The 26784-nt window shown below is 39.7% G+C and overlaps 1 protein-coding gene across 1 annotated transcript in view; it reads right to left on the bottom strand.

Annotated features, from left to right (window-relative positions):
• LOC126187974 (myosin heavy chain kinase B) overlaps positions 1-26784 on the bottom strand; it is an 84117-nt gene that overhangs the window by 12150 nt on the left and 45183 nt on the right. The window lies entirely within an intron of this gene.

The raw sequence follows: 26784 nt of genomic DNA, 5'->3' as shown, positions 1-26784 counted from the left end.
GAAACAAGTCTTATCGGCCCAAATGACTTTCTTCCATTGCTCCACAGATCAGGTTTCTTAGCCTCTTCACCACGTTTCCCTGTTACGGGAATTTCCATGACTGATATGTGAGTTTTGGAATTTCAGCTCTCCCTGCACAGCCTAGTTTATGTAGCTCCCTTCGTGTTCTAGTGATGACAGGGTTCGCGGTGTGACTTTCAGTTCTGCAGTAACTTTTTCAGTGTCGTCCTCTTATCTTCCGTCGTAGTCCTCTCTAATGACCGTCTGTCACGATCGCTCAACAAGCACTTCCTTTCTTCTGCGTTGTGATCTAACGGATGATGTTTTCCCGCATTCTCTGTGTATACCGTATAAATCTTCGATTCGATGACTTTGGAAACACCAAACATTTCAGCTACCCCCATCTACATAATCTCCCTTCAACAGGTCATTCATGAAGATACTCTGGCAATAACGTTGAATATTTATGGGTTCCCATACGAGTCGAGCGGAAGAAGTTTCACAGAAAGTTAGGCATGTCTCCCATGATTCTACATAGCGACAATTGGAAGCGTTGATTGCCATAAGACAGGGCTTCACACTACATTCATTTCTTCAGTGAGAAATCATTTAATCTTAATCACATTTGTATTGCCAGAATCCTACTCGGTTCATTTCAGTAATATGTATCATTCCTTTCACACACGTTTGTGGGGGAAATGGATCCGTAAAGGTGAGATGCCTATATAGTCAAAAGGAAGAGCGGTAGATATGATATACATATTTTTTATGATGCATTAGATACGTCTTTGAATTGTGCTATCAAAGTTACGTTTTCACATTGGTTGCTCTAATTGTCTCAGGTGTCCACTGAGCTGCGCAGTATATTATGGGCCTGTATTACAATTTCAGATACGCAGTTGAAGCAGTGGAGTGAGGAGATTGTTCAAATTATTGAAATAAACAAAGTTGTGGCAATAGGCCATTAAGATAAAAGTATTTATAAATGTGGTACTGGTACAGCAAGAATAGAAGGAAATAAAAGGAAATTTTGAGATGCTTAGATAAATGACAAAGTGATCTTCATGGCAGACGAGAGAGAATATACCCTATACTAAGAGATGTGAAAAAACTGGAAAAAGACGGGTCCACGCTAGACCGTATTCCTTTCATTTCTTACATTGAGTTCGACCCTTGCTCTCACAAGATGGTGGTCACTGCCAGTGTTGAACTGATTTAGCACTGACACGTCTTTTACAATCGGCGGAATGTTTGACAGAATAAAGTCTATCTCATTTTTGACACTGAAATTTGGGCTCCTCCAAGTCCATTTTCGGTCAGGGTGCTTCTTAAAGAACGTATTCATGATGGACATACTGGTGTACACAGCGAACTGGACTAATCTCTCACCTCTATCGTTTCGGTCGTCAATCCCATAGTTGCCCACCACTGTGTCGCCTTGTTTCTTGGTGCCAACTTTTGCATTGAAATCGCCAATGACCATCTGGAAGTGACAATCGCTACCTTTTTTACAGGTGTTATCCAGACTTTCATAAAAGGATTCAATTTCTTCGTCAGGGTGACTTGAGGTGGGAGCGTACACCTGAACAATCTGTATTTTATCCCTATTCGACACCTTCAGGACCATTCGAGCTGTCCTGCTGGAAGTTCCTTCTAAGACAGATACTCTATCAGCAATATTCTTGTTGATTAAGAACCCAACTCAATTGAGTCTTCGTTCTGGGTCGCCACAAAAGTAAAACAAGTTGCCAGAGTGCAAACGGAGACAGTCTTCCCCTTTTCGGCGTACTTCGCTTAAACCAACAATACTCCAGTTGATTTTTGTAAGCTCTTTCTCGATCTCTTCTAGTCTGTCGTTGACTATTAGAGAGCGACAGTTATATGTACAGACTTGAAGAGTCTGTATCTTCTTCTCAGCACCACTTGGCGTTTGGGACATCAAAGTTGCTCCCACCCGGAGATCCGACTGTGGGGCTATTACTCCGCAAAATTTAACATTAATGTCACACGACATAACTCGAAGGTGAGAAGCATAATCGCCACTCTTGCTTCAGAACGGATTGGCGATATAATTTCCAGGCCGCTCCTGACGTGGGGTACAGATGCCTTTGGTAGGCCGCTCCACTAGAGTGCAGACGCCACCACGCTGCTAGTTTTGGTCCACCCCGGGTATTTCATTTCCCCGGTGCCACCCATATCTGAGAGGCTTTCCCCTATCCGCTACCTGGGGAGGCGCCCGATGGGGGACTAGCAACCTCCATTATATCAACCTCAAAAACCTAGAAGAACATTCCTCGAAATTCCAAGAAGTCCTCCAAAGCAAGTTACACGTAACTAAAGATGGTGATTTGAAGGAAATGATTGTTTCAAGTGCACAAGAAGTCGGTGGCCTATGCCAAAAATTAAACAACAAAAAGAAATTTAGTGCCAAAACTGAAACCCTTTTACAACAAAGGAGAGAAATGAAAATCCAAACCGATCGTGACATGGTAGCGTATTCCCAACTATGTAAGGCAGTGCGAAGAGAAATGAAAACTGACATACAGAAATTCACTGAAGACACCTTACGAGCAAGCTTGGAGAACAAGACAAGTTTAAAGTCAGCCAAACGCAAATCCACAATCGGTAAAAAGCAGATTATTGCACTCGATGGAAATGACAGTCGAATCACTGAAAAGGAGGAGGTTTTGAAGTTCATCAGAGACTTTTACAGCAATTTGTATAGCGATCCAAGGGAAAATTTGAGTGTATCTAAATTAAATGATGTACCTAGTGTTCCAGATATACTCCCATCGGAAGTCAAGTGTGCTCTAGATAGCATGAAGAAGGGAACAGTGCCGGGTGATGATGAGCTCAGCGTTGACATCCTCAAGCTGGCAGGAGAGGTAACAATAAATCACTTGGCAAAAGTATTTACTTCCTGCCTGCACTATGTTTCAATCCCACTATCGTGGAACAAGGCTAAGATTATTTTGATACACAAGAACGGAAGTATTCACAATATTAAATTTTGTACAAAATTTTCACAAAGATCTTGTTAAACCGAATTAGTTCCACCCTGGACTCAGCCCAACCTATAGAACAAGCAGGATTCCGAAGCAATTTTAGCACTATTGACCACATTCTGACCGTTAGTAAAGTCATAAGCAGAGCGAATGAATACCAACTGCCTCTCTGCATTGCCTTTTTTGACTTTGAAAAGGCATTTGACTCCGTTAGCCACGTAGCTGTCCTCCAAGCTTTGAGTGAGCAAGGAGTGGGAGCAGCATACATTGAAGTGCTCAGGAAAATCTACGAGAATTCTTCATCTTATGTTAACATCGGCGAATCAACTCAAGAATTCCGCATCATTAGGGGTGTCAAGCAAGACTATCCCATCTCCCCAAAACTGTTCTCTGCTGTATTGGAAATGGCTATGTCAAAGCTGAGCTGGGAAGGTAAGGGAATTAATGGAAGAAGGCTTACCAACTTGAGATTTGCTGATGATATTGCCTTACTGGCCAAAGACTTCGCAGAGCTCCAAAACTTAGTTACAGATCTTGCATCGGAATGTCAGCTGGTTGGCTTGAACACGAACCTTTCCAAAACAAAAGTAATGTCCAACAAATGGGTCCCAGCTGGAGATGTGAAAGTAAAGGACAGTCTACTAGAAGAGGTCAGTGAATATGTCTACCTAGGCCAGATTATAAATATGAGCACCGGAGTCCTAGAGGAAGACCACCAGAAAGATGGGACAAAGACATCAAGAAGATCGCTGGTAACACCTGGCAGAGAACTGCCCAAGACCGTCCCACTTGGAGAAGACTGCTGAAAGCCTACCTGAATCCACGACTCGAAGAGGCCACATCATTTAAAGATTGAATTGGCTGATGATGATGATGATGATGATGATGTCAATATTATAAAAAGAGGAACTTCAGAGTGTGGTGTCATAAGTTCTAAATTGTTTAAGCAAGCATTACCGAGCCTTAAAATATTATTGCTGAGTTTCTTAAATAGCAGTTGGGCGCTCGGATTTGTACCTGGGAATTAAAATGTTGTAGAAATGTGTGCAGTATTTAAGAATGGTGACAAAATGAAAGCTGTAAAGCACAAAGGCTTAAGCCGATTACGCACAGCATTCAAAATTCCTATCATGATAACTGAAAGACATACGTACGAGATGGCAGAACTACTTATAAATGGTTTCTAAAACTGACAGTTCACTGACTGTATATTCACTATGAAATGACCAAGTTAAGTCGCTTTAATTGATTATAAGGAAGTTGTCGACAAGATAAACTCCGTGAAGTTATTTCAGATATTGCTGGACAAGGATTTCCTGGTCATTTAGTGAGAGTTGTGTAAATTATATACGTCCGAACTTAACACTGTTGCTGCATCTCGATAGATACGAGAAAAGATGCAGCCTCTGCGACAACGTGTGGTTAGGTGCCTCTGAACTCAACAGTTAAATGAGTTTTGCGGTTGATTGTTTTTGAACACGCGCCAACAAGGCACTCGTTAGCGTGTAATCTTGAGGTGCTGCCGATCGTGAACATTCGATTGGAGGAAGTATTTGATAGGAAGCATGTTGAACAGTAATTCACGAGTGGGGCATGTCGTCAAAGATTGAAACATTAACGGAAGTTGACGCCTTATGCGAATTCCGTAACATGATTTCATTACTATTATTCAAAAATACCTTTGGAAAAACGACAATAATAAACTAATACTGGCGTCTCAATCCATTGTGCTTAATTAAATTCACACAAAAACAATATAAACGATAAAACAGTCCATCATCGACAATGAGGGGCATAATTATTTTATCAACAAAGTACGCAACTATAAGGAGTTTCACGTGGTGGTACGACAAAAGCTGATATTAAGTTATACATTTTCTCTCAGTATTTTAAATATTTTGTGGATGATGTTGCCTACAAATAGTCAACTAAATTACTCACGTATTTCAAAATTACTAATATCTTTTTGTCTTTATTCAGTGGCTTTAACCGAATATGAGGAAGAGAAAAACGGGGTCTGTACTTGCGTGTGACAGTGAATGATTATAATATGAATATCTCCACAGTAAAGACCAGAAATAGGCACTCAACGAAAAGGAGAGAGAGATAAGATAGCTATTTAATAGTCAAACAATGATACAAACTGTTATATCATGTTTACGAGATTAAATAGACGTTCAACGTTAACATCAGCAGAGAGAAGAGGAAAGTTTATTCCTTATGTGACACATCAAGTATAGCTTTGGGGATAGCAAGTCAGACGATGCTTAAATTGCATAAATTAACAAAACCGAAATTGCTCTATGGATGTAAATGTTGTAAAAGATATGAGCTCTCCAAAAGAATGGCTGGATTAGGATTACTATATACGAAGCGAAAAGAAAATATCGAAATAGAAGAAAATATATTCAAACAGGACAAGGAAAAAGGAAAATAGAGTCACAATTCGAATATACTTGGGGCAAGAATGGATGGAGCCAGAATACTAAGGACACTGCTGAAGTACAAACAATAATACGGAAAAGTAGAGCGTTGACTACCGAATAAGGGTTGGTTATAGTAATACTTCTGAGAGGGAGAAACAACTTGGAAATGATTTAATTCTTGATGCTGTCACTGATGAATGAAGAGAACATAGCTGTTTACGACAACATTCAAACGTCGTTTGGAATGCAAACGAGTGTAAAGTTCGACACTTCCGGCAAATTGCTAGAGAGTCTGACAGTATCGGCACTCATTTCACTCTGTCACAACGAAACGACGCCGGTGCTGTACAGACACCGGAGAAGACACGAGTACCAGGAGAGACACTTCAAAATCCTAGGTTCATCAGGCCATAGCACCAGAAAAACTCAGTCGACAGCCAGGAACATGAGACCGCTGTCAGTATACGTGCCCGCTCCTAATAAGCAACTCTCTGTAACGCCGAAAATATCCTCAGGAAGCACAGGACTCAGACGTCGCTCCCAGAATACCTCGTACGGATAACGGGGTGCTACCACTCCCAGACACACCCCTCCTGCTCCGGAAATACGCTGTCTAACAGCTCTGGGGAGCCACGCCCATGGCTGTACAGTCGTATTCCGTTTCACAAGGAATGTTAGAAATTAATGCTATTTTTACTACCGAATGTATGGAATTATGAATAGCAATAGAAAAACAGTCAATAACCGTTCAAATTATCATAAAAATTATAACAATTAAAACGTCAAGAAAGATAACAATCAAGCCGCGTGCAGAGATTAGGCATTCCACTTTTGAGCAGGAGCACTTAACGACAATTCAGAGAGGAAATAAGCTCGTGGAACTCGTCCTACTGGCATCGCAGTCACCAGTCATCTATACTGTACTTTCCGTATTAGGTTAACTATGGTTTATTATGGTTTCCATTTTCTCCTCGGTCTGCCAAGATATCTGTTCCCTACTGGTTTAAAGTTTTTTTATCTGACGTGGTAATCTCCCTGGATCCATTCTCCGTACTTGTTCATTCCATTTCTTTTTTTTCATCCAGTTTTTCTTTCACCTTCCAAATTTTCAACGTCTTTCGGATATCGTCATTAGGTTTTTTTATTTTTATTTTTTTACGTCCCTTCATTGCTCTAAGAAATTCTATTTCTACTCCCTGTATTTGTTTTTTGTCTTTTATTCAATACCCACGATTCACTTTCATGTAACTGTTATATTTTCACTCGTGTTTTTTTTCTGTGGTTTATGTTTTAAGGTTCTGTTAATTGTTCCACAGATACTTCCAAATATGAATATGTTCTTCGTATTCATACGATATTTTACATCTAAAATAGCTAAAATACCTTATATTTTCAATTGTTTTTTTCACCAACTACTATGTTACTTCTCACTGAATATTTTCTACAAAATGCCATTGACATAGATTTACTAGAAGATATTTTTGCATTATATCCCGTTCATATTTTATTTAGTTCATAAATTCCTTATCTTGAAAAAAATCGTGTAAGTTTGTCAGCATATTGGAGTGATTTTAGTTGCACCGAATTATTTAGTTGTACTCCGATGTTTATCTTAGGATCCAATCTGCAAACTTCATCATCAAATATTGATCAGCGTACGGGATAAACTACATCCCTGTCTAGCTTCTTTATGTACTTGTATTGCGTCTGTGTATATGCCTTCTACATCTAAGATTTCTGGCGTTTCTTCATACAGACTTTTGATAGCTGCTGTATGCTGTAAAGAGTAACGCCCGTACCCACTATTCTGCATAACTTTTCTCTAAGCACTTTATCAAAACTTTCACAATATCTATAAAACCAATAAGTGTTTTTTGTTAAAGTCTCTCTGCTTTGCAGTAGACTGTTGTAATATGAATCCAACCTGTTCCTCCTCCACTAGCAAACATAGTGCTATTGTTTTTAGACTTGTGTTTAAAGTTCTCTATATGCTGCGTCATAGAGGCTTATCCCTCAGCATTTTGACATGTATTCTTTCGCCTTTCTTATATGTCGATACTGCTTTTGCTTTCTTCCTTTTTCGTGCTACATCTTGTTGCTTCCAACATATCTTAAAACATGGTTCAAATGGCTCTGAGCACTGTGGGACTTAACTTCTGAAGTCATCAGTCCCCTAGAACTTAGAACTACTTAAACCTAACTAACCTAAGGACATCACACACATCCATGCCCGAGGCAGGATTCGAACCTGCGACCGTAGCGGTCGCGCGGTTCCAGACTGAAGCGCCTAGAACCGCTCGGCCACTCAGGCCGGCAACATAGGTTAAACAAATGAAACAATTTTAGATGTAGTTACAATCGTCCACAATTAATTAACTTCGGATAAATTCCATCTAAACCTGTTGCTTTTCGATTTTTTGTGGTTTTCGAAGCTGCTGTTAGTACTTTCATTGTTAGGTCATCTAGGGCTTTTAGTTCTGATTATGGATGTTTCTTTTCTTCTCTCCCATGTAAGTATGATACCACAGGTTTTTAAAATATTTAATCCACTCCTCTTTGGTAATATTAGTCAAACAAACTGTATACTTTTCTATTTTATTTAAAGCTTTCAAAGCCTTATATTCTTACTACTGGTGGTCATGAATATCACGTACTATATTACCAACATACACTGAGGTGACAAAAGTCATGGGATACGTCCTAATATCGTGTCGCACCTCTTTCGGCAGGCGTAGTGCAGCAGCTCGTCGGTCACGGACACAACATATCACTGGAAGTCCATACTGCCTCTATAGCCGTCCATAATTGCGGAAGTGTTGTAGGTGAAGGATACTGTGCACGAACTAAACACTCGATTATGACCATAAATGGCCGATGGGACTCATTCGGGCGATATGGGTGGCCAAATCGTACTCCCGAATTCTTCAAATCGTTCTTCAAACCAATTACGAACAATTGTGGCCCGGCGACATTGCGCATTGTCATTCATAAAAGTTCCGTCGTTGTTTGGGAACATGAAGTCCATGAATGGCAGGAAATGGTCTCCAAATAGCCGAAAATATTCATTTCTAGTCAATGATCGTTTCAGTTGGACTTGAGGACTGTAATATTACTGGATTTCAGCTACTTTGCATGTGAGTTATTTGTCATTAAAGAAAAGGACAGCCAACAAGCTGTAGTTCGTAAAGATGCTAAGCATCACAGCGCGAGAGTAAAGAGATGAAATATTTTTTTTTAATGTGCGCCAATACCAAAACGCGCGTCCAGCGTTTAAATATTCTAAATAAACACTATGACCCGCTGGGCGCAGGTATTTAAAATCATTGCCGCAGCGCTTGATAGCAAGAAGCTGTGAAACAGAAGAAAGAACAATCTATCTTTTGTTAAGAAATATTCAAGAGACTTCATTATCCCTTGTATTTTTGGTCGCCGACATGTTAAGACGTACTACATAGCACTGCTACAAGTTGTATTTTTATTTTGTGTAAAAACTATGTGAAACGACGAACAAACATTTCGGTAACCCGGGTGAGGATACAATGTACTTACTCACACGCAAGGAAATTTAATTTTAAGAAGGAACGGACTGACAAAGCAGCGATTATTGGACTGCGCCATTTACAAAAGCAATATCAGATGTAAGTCATGCATGTATTGTTTATTTGTCAATGTATAGAAGTTTAATGCCAGTTTTTTCAAAATATATTAATATCTTACGATGCAGTAATTTTCTTCTTATTCTTTTCTTTCACTAACCAAAAATGATGTACAAATTGTATACTGTAAGTAGGCTGTTTAGGTTTTCTTATTGGTAACGCCACGTAGTGCTCTGTATGAAAATCACTGGCTGTGCTGTGTGCAGTCTGTGGCTAGTTTGCATTGTTGTCGGCCATTGTAGTGCTGGGCATCTGGATGTGAACAGCGCGTAGCGTTGCACAGTTGGAGGTGCGCCGCCAGCAGTGGTGGATGTGGGGAGTGAGATGGCGGAGTTTTGAGAACGGACGATCTGGACGTGTGTCCATCAGAGACAGTAAATTGGTAATATTGGATATCATGGACTGATATATATATATATATATATATATATATATATATATATATATATAAGGTAAATACATTGTTTGTTCTCTATCAAAATCTTTCATTTGCTAACTATGCCTATCAGTAGTTAGTGCCTTCAGTAGTTTGAATCTTTTATTTAGCTGGCAGTAGTGGCGCTCGCTGTATTGCAGTAGTTCGAGTGACGAAGATTTTTGTGAGGTAAGTGATTTGTGAAACGTATAGGTTAATTTAGTCAGGGCCATCTCCTGTAGGGATTATTGAAAGTCAGATTGCGTTGCGCTAAAAAATATTGTATGTCAGTTTAAGCACAGTCATGTATAATTTTTCTAAGGGGACGTTTCATATGTCGACCCTTAGTCGAGGATACCTCACTGGAATGTTCTGATTTTTTCTTGCAGTTTGTGTAATTAGTGTAGCTTTTTTTATTGCTAGCGCGTAATTGTAGAGAGAATCTCCTTTGTAGTTGCAGTCTTTCATTGTTGTACAGTAAAACAGTTGTGGCATGCATGTCGATTTGCACCAAGTATTTCGCAGCTGCGCTGGCAATAAACGAGATATTATTTTCAGTGCTATGTTAATGTGTTTTCTTATTTTGCTCTTCAAATTGTGCTTTTCTGTGTTATCGTGTGAAATATTGTGACAATAATGGCGTGTGAAAAACGTAACACTAGGCTCCAAAGTAAACTGAGAAATAATAGTGACGACGAGCGTAGCTTATCAGCACCACTGTGTAATGAATTAACAGACATTCGAAGTAGTAATTTGGTAATTGTGCATAGGGAAATGGAGCGGGCGGCAAATAATGGTGTAGACAGTTAAACAAATAGTGAACAGGAAAGCATTATCGATCGATCGGTCGGCAACAGCTCGCCTCAGGAATCCGAAATGACAGAACACAATATTGCAAATACTGTAGACCCAGGTTTTGGGTCCTCACCGTTTTCTCAAATGAGTCAAGACACCTTTTCTGCTTGTCAAAGTGTGAATGTTGCCTGTGAAAATGCACTGCCAAAAAGCATAGAGAAACAGATTCCAGACACTAATACATTATTATTGCAATTAATGCAACAAATGGAACAAAATCAGAGACAAACGCAGCAAAAGCTTCAAAAGTTAGATACAATGGAACAAAATCAGGGACAAACACAGCAAAAGCTTCAAAAGTTAGACGCAATGGAACAAAATCTTCAAAAGTTAGACACAATGGAACAACACCAGAGACAAACACAGCAACAGTTAGACGCAATGTAACAAAATCTTCAAAAGTTAGACACCACACTTGAACAAATATGTGAAGATTTAACTACTTGCAATAGTATCGAAGGAAATTGACGGAGATCCGAATTGTGAAATGATTTGGGTGAAGGTCACGGTTAAAGCAGGCTCAGACATGGTAATTGGATGTCTCTATAGGCCCCCTGGCTCAGCATCTGTTGTGGCTGAGCACCTGAAGGATAATTTGGAAAATATTTCGAGTAGATTTCCCCACCATGTTATAGTTCTGGGTGGAGATTTTAATTTGCCGGATATAGACTGGGAGACTCAGACGTTCATAACGGGTGATAGGGACAAAGAATCCAGTGAAATTTTTTTAAGTGCTTTATCTGAAAACTACCTTGAGCAGTTAAACAGAGAACCGACTCGTGGCGATGACATATTAGACCTTCTGGTGACAAACAGACCCGAACTATTTGAAACAGTTAACTCAGAACAGGGAATCAGCGATCATAAAGCGGTTACGGCATCGATGATTTCAGCCGTAAATAGAAATATTAAAAGAGGTAGGGAGATTTTTCTGTTTAGTAAAAGTGACAAAAAGCAGATTACAGAGTACCTGATGGCTCAACACAAAAGTTTTGTCTCAAGTACAGATAGTGTTGAGGATCAGTGGACAAAGTTCAAAACCACCGTACAATATGCTTTAGATGAGTATGTGCCAAGCAAGATCGTAAGAGATGGAAAAGAGCCACCGTGGTACAACAACCGAGTTAGAAAACTGCTGCGGAAGCAAAGGGAACTTCACAGCAAACATAAACATAGCGAAAGCCTTGCAGAGAAACAAAAATTACGCGAAGCGAAATGTAGTGTGAGGAGGGCTACGCGAGAGGCGTTCAATGAATTCGAAAGTAAAGTTCTATGTACTGACTTGGCAGAAAATCCTAAGAAATTTTGGTCTTATGTCAAAGCGGTAGGTGGATCAAAACAAAATGTCCAGACACTCTGTGACCAAAATGGTACTGAAACAGAGGATGACAGACTATAGGCCGAAATACTAAATGTCTTTTTCCAAAGCTGTTTCACAGAGGAAGACTGCACTGTAGTTCCTTCTCTAGATTGTCGTACAGATGACAAAATGGTAGATATAGAAACAGACGACAGAGGGATAGAGAAACAATTAAAATCGCTCAAAAGAGGAAAGGCCGCTGGACCTGATGGGATACCAGTTCGATTTTAGAGTACGCGAAGGAAGTTGCCCCCCTTCTTGCAGCGATGTACCGTAGGTCTCTAGAAGAGCGTAGCGTTCCAAAGGATTGGAAAAGGGCACAGGTCATCCCCGTTTTCAAGAAGGGACGTCGAACAGATGTGCAGAACTATAGACCTATATCTCTAGCGTCGATCAGTTGTAGAATTTTGGAAAACGTATTATGTTCGAGTATAATGACTTTTATGGAGACTAGAAATCTACTCTGTAGGAATCAGCATGGGTTTCGAAAAAGACGGTCGTGTGAAACCTAGCTAGCGCTATTCGTCCACGAGACTCAGAGGGCCATAGACACGGGTTCACAAGTAGATGCCGTGTTTCTTGACTTCCGCAAGGCGTTCGATACAGTTCCCCACAGTCGTTTAATGAACAAAGTAAGAGCATATTGACTATCAGACCAATTGTGTGATTGGATTGAAGAGTTCCTAGATAACAGGACGCAGCATGTCATTCTCAATGGAGAGAAGTCTTCCGAAGTAAGAGTGATTTCAGGTGTGCCGCAGGGGAGTGTCATAGGACCGTTGCTATTCACAATATACATAAATGACCTGGTGGATGACATCGGAAGTTCACTGAGGCTTTTTGCAGATGATGCTGTGGTGTATCGAGAGGTTGTAACAATGGAAACTTGTACTGAAATGCAGGAGGAACTGCAGCGAATTAACGCTTGGTGCAGGGAATGGCAATTGAATCTCAATGTAGACAAGTGTAATGTGCTGCGAATACATAGAAAGATAGATCCCTTGTCATTTAGCTACAAAATAGCAGGTCAGCAACTGGAAGCAGTTAATTCCATAAATTATCTGGGAGTGGGCATTAGGAGTGATTTAAAATGGAATGATCATATAAAGTTGATCGTCGGTAAAGCAGATGCCAGACTGAGATTCATTGGAAGAATCCTAAGGAAATGCAATCCGAAAACAAAGGAAGTAGGTTACAGTACGCTTGTTCGCCCACTGTTTGAATACTGCCCAGCAGTGTGGGATCCGTACCAGATAGGGTTGATAAAAGAGATAGAGAAGATCCAACGGAGAGCAGTTCGTTTCGTTACAGGATCATTTAGTAATCGCGAAAGCGTTACGCAGATGATAGATAAACTCCAGTGGAAGACTCTGCAGGAGAGACGCTCAGTAGCTCGGTACGGGCCTTTGTTAAAGTTTCGAGAACATACCTTCACCGAAGAGTCAAGCTGTATATTGCTCCTTCCTACGCATATCTCGCGAAGAGACCATGAGGATAAAATCAGCGAGATTAGAGCCCACACAGAAGCATGCCGACAATCCTTCTTTCCACGAACAATATGAGACTGGAATAGAAGGGAGAACCGATAGAGGTACTCAGGGTACCCTCCGTCACACACCGTCAGGTGGCTTGTGGAGTATGGATGTAGATGTAGATGTAGACTGAGTTACATACAATCGAATCGAAATGTCAAAAAGTCTGTAATGACGTAAAAACACAAATTTGTGAGCATTTCCAAGCTATTTTTTCGCGGCATGAAAATGCATTACAGAATCACGAAGCAGCTATAAAAGAACTGCAAACTATTGTTCATGAAAATCATGAGACCTTGCAAGCTAAAACTGACTCAGTTGCATCTACCGATTCGGTTACGCAACTTGCAAAAACTCAGGAAAACTTAAAGGACACAGTAGATACTCTGAAAATTGGTTCAGAAAGACACATGGAGGAAATTAGTTCATTATCAGAGAAAGTAGTTGAACTTCCGGACCAGATAAATAATTTATCTACGAAGGTAGATGATAATCTGAATGACACAAAACCGGCAGTCTTTAATGACACAGAAGAGTGCAAACAAATTAGGAAATTTAAACAAAATCAGAATCAAATTAATACGCAACACCAAAGAGAAATCCGGGAAGTACAAGATCAGCTGACACAGGTAATACAAGAATTACATATTTCAGAGGACTCTCGCGCTCCAATACGGGAAGAGGGACATAGAAATACGGAACAGCCACAAAATAATAACACGGGGAACTTCGGAAATTATGAAAGAAATTGGCAAGGTACACCGAATATTGAGATGAAACCGCCGAAACGGAGTAACAATGACGGATATGCCACTCGCCGACATGATGATTTTGATTATAAGCTGTTTATTACTACACGTAAGTTCAAAACATTTAAGAATTCTGGCAACGACATTCATCCACAAGCGTGGCTTCATCAATTCTATCATTGTTTTCCTCCCAACTGGTCATTAGAGCACAGATTAGAATTTATGTGTGGCTATTTAGAGAATGAACCAGCTGTAAGAATGCGATCGGTCATTCACGTTTGCCACAGTGAAGGAGAATTTTATCATGCCTTCCTCTCAGAATATTGGTCTCAAGCTACACAAGACCGAGTAAAACATAACATCATAATGATGAAACATTTCGAACAATCTGAATTTTCCAGTCTTGTGAAATATTTTGAAGGCATGTTGCACAAGAATCAGTACCTGTCGAACCCATACAGCCCCTCAGAACTCATCCGCATTTGCTTAATCAAATTACCTAAACATTTACGACATATTATTTTGGCAGGGCGTTGCAAAGACGACATTGAAGCTTTTCCAGGACTCTTACAATAATTAGAAATTGACACTGACAATCGCGGACCATGAAAACAGGAACACAACAATTACAGATCACATCCGTCACAATTTCACAATGACAGAAATAATAACTGGACACGACAAGGCTATTCTTACAACGTAAATCGTGACCAAAACAGACACCACCCATATGACAACCGTTAGCAGAATAATAATATTTACAGAGAAGATCGCATTTCTGTAGTAATGAATATGACAGAGATATCCACAGAAACAGACAATATGGGAACAAAAACAATTATTATCTAGCGAGACAGAATAACTTCTGACGCAACAGTTCAGCACGCAGTTACGATTCAGGGAGAAATTCTCCACCACATGACCAACAAGAAAGAAATTATGGAATCTACCGACATGACGACAGGCGATATAATCGTAATGACAGATCTGAATTGCATCAGAACTGGCGGGATTCAAACAGGTCAGGGCCCTCTCGACAAGGTAAATTTGTAGAAGTTAGGTCTCCTAATCCTAATAACGATGCGCGCCAACAAAGAAACAGACAATGACTCGCACCGCAGGCATCCACCTGCGCCGGCTGGCTCAGAGAAAAATAACATAGACACTAACCTTGAGAAAAATTCCAGTATTCTTTACCGATGTATACCGCATGATAATTGCTTTCGAGTTGAAACTCTGCATACTAGAAAGGGTAAAAGATTGCACCACATTTTATATGTAAAACCGTTTATTGAGAGATAATCTGTTTTTTTAAATTTAGTCTTTGGTATAAAATTTTTCACTTCACGTTACTAGTACTCTTTGTCATGCTTAGAAACTGTTAACATGCAACTATGTTTTAAAATGAACTATCCAGTGTAGAACCTAGGGAACATATTTAGACAGTAATTACGAATGCATTGTTATAGTGAATGGACGACACAGTGTTATTGTGCATGTACATTCTTGCTTGTTAGTTGCAGGGTTACGTAACGACTATAAGGCTTACATACTTAGAACATATACAGGTACTGCAAATGAGATTTTAATGCAACTTTTTGGTTTACTTGAAAATACTTTCTGGATTTGAAGTACATTCTGTGAGATTATAGATGACTTAGCATTTGGTTTCTTTGGCAGCTACATGATTATATCACGACGCTACCAATATGTGACACAATTTACATTGTTGCTTTTGTGGTGTATCTGTTTTATATCTGCACAGTTTTTCTGTGTCATTCTGGAAAGTAAAACATGTTTTAGTAGTAACTTTCGTGGTATAGCGACAACATGACAGCCTTTTTCTTAGCACAGCAATACATTACAGTATAGTACTTTCTTGATCACGATAATGTACGTAATAACTACGATATCTATACGCATAGCATTTCACTTTTGTTTATGATGAGATGAGTGCATTGACTTCAGCAGAACTTTGCTTACAGAGGATGATAACTATGGCACTTCCACAGAATTATCTTACAGCAAGACCCACATCTAGCGCTAAAGGACACGTATTTGAGTGATTAATTTTGTACTTAAAAAATTTATTTTTAAAGATTTTTGAATTACAATGATACAAAGGTTTTCCGTGATACATAACTGCTGTAATCTGTAACACCTGAGGGTATAATTACATTAATCCTCAGGGGGGTACACGCTTACTTTGTGTACCATGTGTGTGGCAAGCACAAGGAGCCCTAGCTAATATGGTATTTGCTTACACAACTTTACACATCGGTATCATATTTCTCCAACACAGAATTACACAGCTACCTGATTATTTAGCAGAGAAACAAACATTTTTATACTACATCAGTGACAGATGTTTACGCAATTACACAGTTGAAGTACATTCTGTGAGATTATAGATGACTTAGCATTTGGTTTCTTTGACAGCTACACGATTATATCACGACGCTACCAATATGTGACACAATTTACATTGTTGCTTTTGCGGTGTATCTGTTTTATATCTGCACAGTTACATCTGCACACTTATGAAATTGTATTTTGTCTGTACTTTGTGAACTGTTCATACTTTTTTGGAACCATTGTGATGATATGAGAGCTTTGAATGATGTATTTGGTAAGGGATCATGATTTTTGAAGTACGTTTGAGGTAGATGACTTTATTGAAAGAAGCTGCGACGATTCTGAGATGTGATTGATCTGTTATGATGGTATTATTACGATGACGATGTGTATTATGCTGTTGAGGTATGTTTATGATCAATAAGCTGATGCTATATGAGGAACGTTATTAGGTGTTTATATGTATATGAATAATAAATAGAAGTTAGGGACTCTGGTTTGAGAAAAAGGTTGTTGGAAACCAAGAATCGTACTTTAAGAGTTATGAAATGTGTGTATATGTGTGAATGTATCACAATGCCGGCGAAAATTTTTTGGACTCTGTTATATTTGTAGGATTTTGTTTCTACACATTTGTAACGCAAATTCTTGACCTGTGAAATTTTTGTATGAGACTGTCACTGTAGCAGAAACTGCTGTCGTAAATATTTCGGTAAGAAAGGTAAGTGACCTTGATGTAATGTGTTTTGGGCGCCCAGCTGAGATATAGTCATCTGACAAAAGAAAGCCATTAGGTGGAGAAAAAAAAGAGGCCATTATCCTCGCTATTGACATTTCTTTGTAGCAAGCATCGCAAATACAACACGCTCAAACTTGAAAATATATGATTACACTGTGAGCTCTTAATTTATGATATTTTCTAAAATGCCTAATGAAATGATGAGAAACATTTTACATCTATTGTCTTTCTAGATGAGAGATTTTTTTTGCCTTTGGAGACGCCATTTGCGTAGTAAATGACATTTCATTTCTTTTTTTTTTGTCATCAGTCTACTGACTGGTTTGATACAGCCCGCCACGAATTCCTTTCCTGTGCCAACCTCTTCATCTCAGAGTAGCACTTGCAGCCTACGTCCTCAATTATTTGCTTGACGTATTCCAATCTCTGCCTTCCTCTACAGTTTTTGCCCTCTACAGCTCCCTCTAGTACCATGGAAGTCATTCCCTCATGTCTTAGCAGATGTCCTATCATCCTGTCCCTTCTCCTTATCAGTGTTTTCCACATATTCCTTTCCTCTCCGATTCTGCGTAGAACCTCCTCATTCCTTACCTTATCAGTCCACCTAATTTTCAACATTCGTCTATAGCACCACATCTCAAATGCTTCGATTCTCTTCTGTTCCGGTTTTCCCACAGTCCATGTTTCACTGCCATACAATGCTGTACGCCAGATGTACATCCTCAGAAATTTCTTCCTCAAATTAAGGCCGGTATTTGATATTAGTAGACTCTTGGCCAGAAATGCCTTTTTTGCCATAGCGAGTCTGCTTTTGATGTCCTCCTTGCTCCATCCGTCATTGGTTATTTTACTGCCTAGGTAGCAGAATTCCTTAACTTCATTGACTTCGTTACCATCAATCCTGATGTTAAGTATCTCGCTGTTCTCATTTCTACTACTTCTCATTACCTTCGTCTTTCTTCGATATACTCTCAAACCATACTGTGTACTCATTAGACTGTTCATTCCGTTCAGCAGATCATTTAATTCTTCTTCACTTTCACTCAGGATAGCAATGTCATCAGCGAATCGTATCATTGATATCCTTTCACCTTGTATTTTAATTCCACTCCAGAACCTTTCTTTTATTTCCATAATTGCTTCCTCGATGTACAGATTGAAGAGTAGGGGCGAAAGGCTACAGCCTTGTCTTACACCCTTCTTAATACGAGCACTTCGCTCTTGATCGTCCACTCTTATTATTCCCTCTTGGTTGTTGTACATATTGTATATGACCCATCTCTCCCTATAGCTTACCCCTACTTTTTTCAGAATCTCGAACAGCTTGCACCATTTTATATTGTCGAACGCTTTTTCCGGGTCGACAAATCCTATGAAAGTGTCTTGATTTTTCTTTAGCCTTGCTTCCATTATTAGCCATAACGTCAGAATTGCCTCTCTCGTCCCTTTACTTTTCCTAAAGCCAAACTGATCGTCACCTAGCGCATTCTCAATTTTCTTTTCTATTCTTCTGTATATTATTCTTGTAAGCAGCTTCGATGCATGAGCTGTTAAGTTGATTGTGCGATAATTCTCGCACTTGTCAGCTCTTGCCGTCTTCGGAATTGTGTGGATGATGCTTTTCCGAAAGTCAGATGGTATATCGCCAGACTCATATATTCTACACACCAACGTGAATAGTCGTTTTGTTGCCACTTCCCCCAATGATTTTAGAAATTCTGATGGAACGTTATCTATCCCTTCCGTCTTATTTGACCGTAAGTCCTCCAAAGCTCTTTTAAATTCCAATTCTAATACTGGATCCCCTATCTGTTCTAAATCGACTGCTGTTTCTTCTTCTATCACATCAGACAAATATTCACCCTCATAGAGGCTTTCAGTGTATTCTTTCCACCTATGTGCTCTCTCCTCTGCATTTAACAGTGGAATTCCCGTTGCACTCTTAATGTTACCACTGTTGGTTTTAATGTCACCAAAGGTTGTTTTGACTTTCCTGTATGCTGAGTCTGTCCTTCCGACAATCATATCTTTTTCAATGTCTTCACATTTTTCCTGCAGCCATTTCGTCTTAGCTTCCCTGCACTTCCTATTTATTTCATTCCTCAACGACTTGTATTTCTGTATTCCTGATTTTCCCGGAACATGTTTGTACTTCCTCCTTTCATCAATCAACTGAAGTATTTCTTCTGTTACCCATGGTTTCTTCGCAGCTACCTTCTTTGTACCTATATTTTCCATCCCAACTTCTGTGATGGCCCTTTATAGAGATGTCCATTCCTCTTCAACTGTACTGCCTACTACGCTATTCCTTATTGCTGTATCTATAGCGTTAGAGAACTTCAAACATATCTTGTCATTCCTTAGTACTTCCGTATCCCACTTCTTTGCATATTGATTCTTCCTGACTAATGTCTTGAACTTCAGCCTACTCTTCATCACTACTATATTGTGATCTGAATCTATATCTGCTCCTGGGTACGCCTTACAATCCAGTATCTGATTTCGGAATCTCTGTCTGACCATGATGTAATCTAATTGAAATCTTCCCGTATCTCCCGGCCTTTTCCAAGTATACCTCCTCCTCTTGTGATTCTTGAACAGGGTATTCGCTGTTACTAGCTGAAACTTGTTACAGAACTCAATTAGTCTTTCTCCTCTTTCATTCCTTGTCCCAAGCCCATATTCTCCTGTAACCTTTTCTTCTACTCCTTCCCCTACAACTGTATTCCAGTCGCCCATGACTATTAGATTTTCGTCCCCCTTTACATACTGCATTACCCTTTCAATATCCTCATACACTTTCTCTATCTATCTTTCATATGTTGATTTATATATATATTTGCTCATTTCGTTTAATATCTAGTTTCTAGCTGCAGCACCATTGGTTAAAGTAAAATTTAATACATGTGCTAATATAGATATTTTATGCCTACAGATCCATTAAATAACCATTTTATGATCTACTTCCCACAATAAAAAACGAGGGAGCACAAAAAAGACATTTCCCTTCACAGGAATTGCATACATAATTTTTGTCAATGAGTGGGTAACTTGTTTCGTAGATAAATCAAGGTGATGCATCACTCTAGTGTTAAGATGTGACATAGGTATTAAACATGGCCGTTTTTACTGTAATATTTTTTCTGCTTGAGCTTTGTCATGTTTAGGTATAAGTTATAGCATTTGCTGCTGCTGTTTGCCAGGCACAGTGCTACTAAATTTCACTTTGTATTACTGTGTTAAGCCAGTTTTACTACTGATTTATTTTTCTTGTTGCTGCACATTGGCTCATGTTAGTTGTAATGTTGCATTTGCTCTGTTAATTTAGATTTACTGCTGCTTGCTTTGCCAATTTCCATTTTTTTGGTCTTGCTGTTTGTGTAAATTTGTTATGTGCTGCTGCATTGCCTCGTCTCTTGGTATATATATCTGAGCTCAGTAGATTTAAGTTAGCTGAAGAGGGGGTAGACTATGTAAGAAACTAACTATGACGAACTGGAAGAAATGCATTGAGAAGCTATAAGAAAATGGTTTGGCCAAAAAGTAGTGTACAGTGGAGAAAAACTATTTTTGAAAGAGGATGTGAACAGAATACAGAAAGCATGCTTGGATACGATTTTTTTTGGTGGAAACAAATGTTGAAATAAGAGGAAAGATCTACAGAATGAAGTTTTGGGTTGGACTGCAGTACCATATGTCACACTGAAAACAAACCCTGTCCTGTATTTTTGTGTTACTACACTATGTGAATTTGTGTTTTTCCTGTCTTTATGTGTTTAGCTAATAAGATTTATGTTGTAGAATTTTTCAAATACTATGTTATTTTCTTTGTAAAGATGTTTAGACATTATTTATTCTTTTCTGTTTTAATGCTCATGTGTGAAATTAATGTTGCGAAAACTATTCTCATTATTTTATATATTTACTTATGTCATAATTCCTGTAACACTGATGTATCTGTTTATTTCTATTCTTTTGTAAATCCTGTACTACTACAAATGTTATCTGCACTGTTGTGTTCTTTAATGATGTATTTTGTACCTTTGTAATTGGATTCTTATGTTGTAAATTTATAATTGTATAGACTCCAGTTCTTTAAATTAAGTTTCATTTCACTGCACACGTTTTTGTTGGTCATAGTACACGCAGAATATGCGAGAAAAAAGGGGACTGTTAGTGTTTGCACGTGTGTTAATAATTCAGCAAGAGACTGATTAACAGCATTGCTGGTTCTAAGGACAATTCCAAAAACTTTGTGAGTGCACAACTGGTGGTTTATGGACTTGCTATATTGTCCGCAAGACTCTTCGATGGTGATTGTGCACCTGCAGAGTTGCAACAGATGGCTGCTGGCCATCTCTACAGGACTACAGTGGGTCTACACCTTTGATGACCCACACCCACCAGTACCATTATTTCTACTAGGACTACAGTTGGTCTGCATCTTTGATGGCCCACCAATACCATTATTTCTACAAGGACTACAGTGGGTCTGCGTCTTTGATGGCCCACCAGTACCATTATTTCTTCAAGGACTGCATTGGGTCTGCTCTGTGATGACCTACCTACCAATATGCTTCAAAACTTCGACTGACTCTGCTGTGGGTTTTCTCTGTTGTGGCCCATAACCTGTCTGCATGTCAAGAGTCAGCATTGTCTTTCCGTTGTAAGGACAATACTACTTCTTCAAGACTGCATGGAAATCCACTACTTCCGTGTGCATTTCTTTTACTGCTTAAACTTTAAGAAAAACACTGCTATTTTACTGTGATGAACGATCAGGACTGTCTTTATGGACTGTGAGAAAATTTTAGCTTTTGACCAACATTGTATAAATAAGTGTGTGCATTTGATTTCTTTGTTATTGTAATACTGAAAAATTTTAACAAATATGTATTGGCCACTGCCCAAAACAATTTGTAAAATTTTTTGTGGGGAGCATGGGGGCTATGTAAGTAGGCTATTTAGGTTTTCTTATTGGTAACGCCACGTAGTGCTCTGTATGAAAATCACTGGCTGTGCTGTGTGCAGTCTGTGGCTAGTTTGCATTGTTGTCGGCCATTGTAGTGTTGGGCAGCTGGATGTGAACAGCGCATGGCGTTGTGCAGTTGGAGGTGAGCCGCCAGCAGTGGTGGATGTGGGGAGTGAGATGGCGGAGCTTTGAGAACGGACGATCTGGACGTGTGTCCATCAGAGACTGTAAATTTGTAATATTGGATATCATGGACTGATATATATATATATATATATATATATATATATATATATATATAATGACTTTTGAACACTATTAAGATAAATACATTGTTTGTTCTCTATCAAAATCTTTAATTTGCTAACTATGCCTATCAGTAGTAAGTGCCTTCAGTAGTTTGAATCTTTTATTTAGCTGGCAGTAGTGGCGCTCGCTGTATTGCAGTAGTTCGAGTAACGAAGATTTTTATGAGGTAAGTGATTTGTGAAACGTATAGGTTAATTTAGTAAGGGCCATTCTCTTGTAGGGATTATTGAAAGTCAGTTTGCGTTGCGCTAAAAAGTATTGTGTGTCAGTTTAAGCACATTTATGTATAATTTTTCTAAGGGGAGGTTTCAATATGAGCTTTGTTACAGGTTCGCTCTTTATCGCGGTATCTCGATTGTATTTGGGAGACCACTAATGTGTTCAACTTCCGATCTGTTAATCTTCCTCTTACGAAATTACAATAATTTGCTTTCATTTCCATTTTTATATTCAAATAGGTCCCTTAGGTATTTTGGCTCAAATGGCTCTGAGCACTATGGGACTTAACATCTGTGGTCATCAGTCCCCTAGAACTTAGAATTAGAACTACTTAAACCTAACTAACCTAAGGACATCACACACATCCATGCCCGAGACAGGATTCGAGCCTGCGACCGGAGCGATCACGCGGTTCCAGACTGAAGCGCCTTTAACCGCACGGCCACATCGGCCGGCCTTAGGTATTTTCGTCGAAGATTCTGATTGTGTGAAGGCAATCTGGGTCGAAAGGTCAATTAAGAAAGCACTTTCGCATAATCAATCCGTACGTGTCCCGAACACAATCGAGAACCGACGCATCAGTGCTCAATTAACAATCTCCCTCTCTCTTTTAAAGTCGTACTAAAAATACGATCACACAGGATAGCCGTAAGTGCGCAATCTAGAGTTAGGTTGCATTTTGTCAGTAAATATTACTAACCAACAGTTACAGCCTCACTGTTATTAATAAGCAAGTTCCTAACGCGAGAGGACCCAGTCCATTCCATGAAAACACAGCCCACATCATTATGCAGCCACCACGAACTTCTCAGTGCCTTGTTGACAACTTAGGTCCATGGGTTCGTGGGGTCTGGGCCACCATCAGCCATTACCAACTGAAATCGGGGCTCATCTGATCAGGCCACGGTTTTCCCGTTGTGTAGGGTCCAGCCGATATGGTCATGAGTCCAGGAGAGGTGCTGCTGGCGACATCGTGGTGTTAAGCAAAGCCACTCGCGTCGGCCGTCTGCTGCCATAGCCCATTAACGCCAAATTTCGCCACACTATCCTAACTGATACGTTCATCGTACGTTCCACGTTGATTTCTGCGGTTATTTCACGCAGCGCTGCTTGTCTGTTAGCACTGACAATTCTTCGCAAACGGCACTGCTCTCGGCCATTAAGTGTAGACCATCGGCCACTGCGTTGGCTGTGGTGAAATATAATGCCTGAAATTTTGTATTCTCGGCATACTCTTGACACTGTGGATCTCGGAATACTGAATTTTCTAACGATTTGTGAAATGGAATGTCCCATGCGTCTCGTTACAACCACCATTCTGCGTTGAGGTCTGTTAATTCCCGTCGTGTGGCCATAATCAGGTTGGACACCTTTTCAAATGAATCCTCTGAGTACAAATAACAGATCCGCCAATGCACTGCCCTTTTATACCTTGTGCCATCTGTATATGCTCATTCGCTCTCTCATGCCACGTAAGTGTATCTGTCCCAGGCTTGCTGGTGGACTCTCTCCACTGTACATTTCGTGTAGTTCCTGTTCTGTTTATAGATTTGTTTTCCAGAGTCGGCTGTTATACGGTGTTTGTTTTTCTTATATTACCCCCGCAATTTCTGTTGAGTAAGTTTTTAATCGAGACCTTCGGTGGTTTTTCTTTATCTTTTGCAACTTTCTTCATTGCTTTTTCAGTGTTTATCCATTCTTGTTCAGCAGTGACCAGTAATGACGAAAATCAAAGGAAGGAAAATGGTTTAACGTCTCGTCGACAACGAGTTCGTTAAAAAAAATTATGTCACGACATATGATTACAGTTTTTCATATTACAGAACTGTCTGTCGTACACCTGGTATTTGTCTGCTAGACCATTTCTTAAATGAAAGTAGTCAAGAGAGAACGGCTGATTACACACTGGGCACAGGGCGGGGTCGAGAATATTTTTACACACAAGCGACATATCATTCGGGGTCCACCCTCCAACTCCTCCCCTTTTCCCTCGTACACTTTTACCCGTGTCAGTTTTCGCGACTAATCGTGACACACACTGTATACAAATCTTACACTGGGCGCCCCTCTCACCTTGTCACCCCAAGGAGCTGTGAAAAATTGTGATACTTCCTGCATAGAAATCACACAATTGTGACGCCTCTGGCGAAGGTTGGAGGAAGGTGGTGGTTCAAATGATTCTGAGCACTATGGGACTTAACTACTTAGGTCATCAGTCCCCTAGAACTTAGAACTACTTAAACCTAACTAAACTAAGAACATCACACACATCCATGCCCGAGGCAGCCGGTGAAGGAGGTGGCTGTGGGGATGCTGTACTATATGCCTATCCCAAAAGCAAATTAAACAAAATAACAAATGTTATTTGTTATTGTTGTATTAATGAGGCTCTGATATGAAAGTAATATCCAGAACCTAAAAATATCGTTGAGCACACTCTTAGCAATACCGTCACGCTAACAAGAACGTGTACCATTAGAGGGAGGGAGGGAGGTACTTTAAGACCTCCGCAAAAATTAAAAAAAAATGCCGGGTGGAGTGGCCGAGCGGTTCTAGGCGCTACAGTCTGGAACCACACGACCACTATGGTCGCAGGTTCGAATCCTGCCTCGGGCATGGATGTGTGTGATGTCCTTAGGTTAGTTAGGATTAAGTAGTTCTAAGTGCTAGGGGACTGATGACCTCAGTAGTTAAGACTCATAGTACTCAGAGCCATTTGAATCATTTTTTTAAAATATAAATTTCGTATACTTTTGTTGACTTTTATTCAAAACATAGTTTTTGAAAAGGTATTGATGTAGAGGCAGCATCCTGAATCTGAAAATATTGAATACCACATTCACTGCGAAAAATAGCATCTAACACTAAAAGTTTAGTTTTTGAGTTTAGTGTAACTGAAAAATTTAAAATATCTATGGAATCGGGTAGAAGACTTCATTGAAAGCAATAAATTTTTTTTAAAAATTTTAAAGTAGGAGTATAAAGTACTTGACTAGATTACAAACCCTCCAATCTTGGTGTTGCGGGAATTGAGTTGGGAAGTTTATATAAATCGTACCATGGATTTTATTTAGTTGACAGATAAAGATTAATGACAAAATGTTGAGTGGTTCCTGTTGAACAGAAGTAAATTTACGGCTTGCATGATACATATGAATAGTCATCGTTAGTGTGACACTGACAAGTGGAATAATTTATAGGGGAGTTTACTAGACTTATGATGAGATTTATAATGAAAAACTTGAACAGTCTGTGACTTCTACGGAATGAATGAACTTTGGTTGGTGTTTAATATCAGTGTGGATAAGTAGTACATAATTACGAGTGTTCTGTTGTTTGAAGTTCAATAAATTAAATAAATAGACTGCTTTTATGGCAGAAGATCTTTAGTTACTAATTTTGTGCGGTCAGTTAGTTACAGACGCGCCACGAACAACTAGGCACACGGTTTGTTACCTATATCGAACGTAGTCTGTTCGTAGGTCACCTCAGTTAAAGGCCCAGTCGCGGAACATTACGAAAATTGCAATTTTAACTACGCTTTCCCAAGTAAACCTTACAAGCTGTGAGGCGGAAGGCCTGGCTGCTCAACCAGCGATCAACCGACACGGACTAATCCCCCGCCTTCCCTTCTCCCCTCCTCCCACCGCCCCTATTCCGTATTTGTTCCACACCATGCCCAACTCCAGTAACGTGCAACGTTGTCTCTTTCATGCTGGGGGACGGCAATAACGACTTACAAGGTAAGCATACACACAACAGGTCACCGTTTCGCTCATCTTTCATACGAGTTGGTCCCGGCGGAGGTTCGAGTCCTCCCTTGGGCAAGAGTGTGTGTGTTTGTCCTTAGGATAATTTAGGTTAAGTACTGTGTAAGCTTAGGGACTGATGACCTTAGCAGTTAAGTCCCATAAGATATCACACACATTTGAACATTTTTTTCACATGATTGTGGTACATACATAGACGTTAGACATTCTGTTTTAGTGTAGCGTGCTTATCAATCGTTTTCAAGTAATCGAGGCTCAAAGTTTTGAGATAGTGCTGGATACCATACCAGACAGCCAGCTGTCGAGTAGCGGTGCTAGTGCAACCGACTAATCCGGCAGTCAACAATTCTTTGCAGTACACCGTTAGAGTCATTTTCTTTTTTCTTCTTCTTCTTCTAATCTTCAACTAAACACTTGCATTG

This window comes from Schistocerca cancellata, chromosome 1 (genome assembly GCF_023864275.1).
Source record: "Schistocerca cancellata isolate TAMUIC-IGC-003103 chromosome 1, iqSchCanc2.1, whole genome shotgun sequence".
Lineage (NCBI taxonomy): Eukaryota > Metazoa > Arthropoda > Insecta > Orthoptera > Acrididae > Schistocerca > Schistocerca cancellata.
This window is presented reverse-complemented; position numbering and strand designations above follow the sequence as displayed.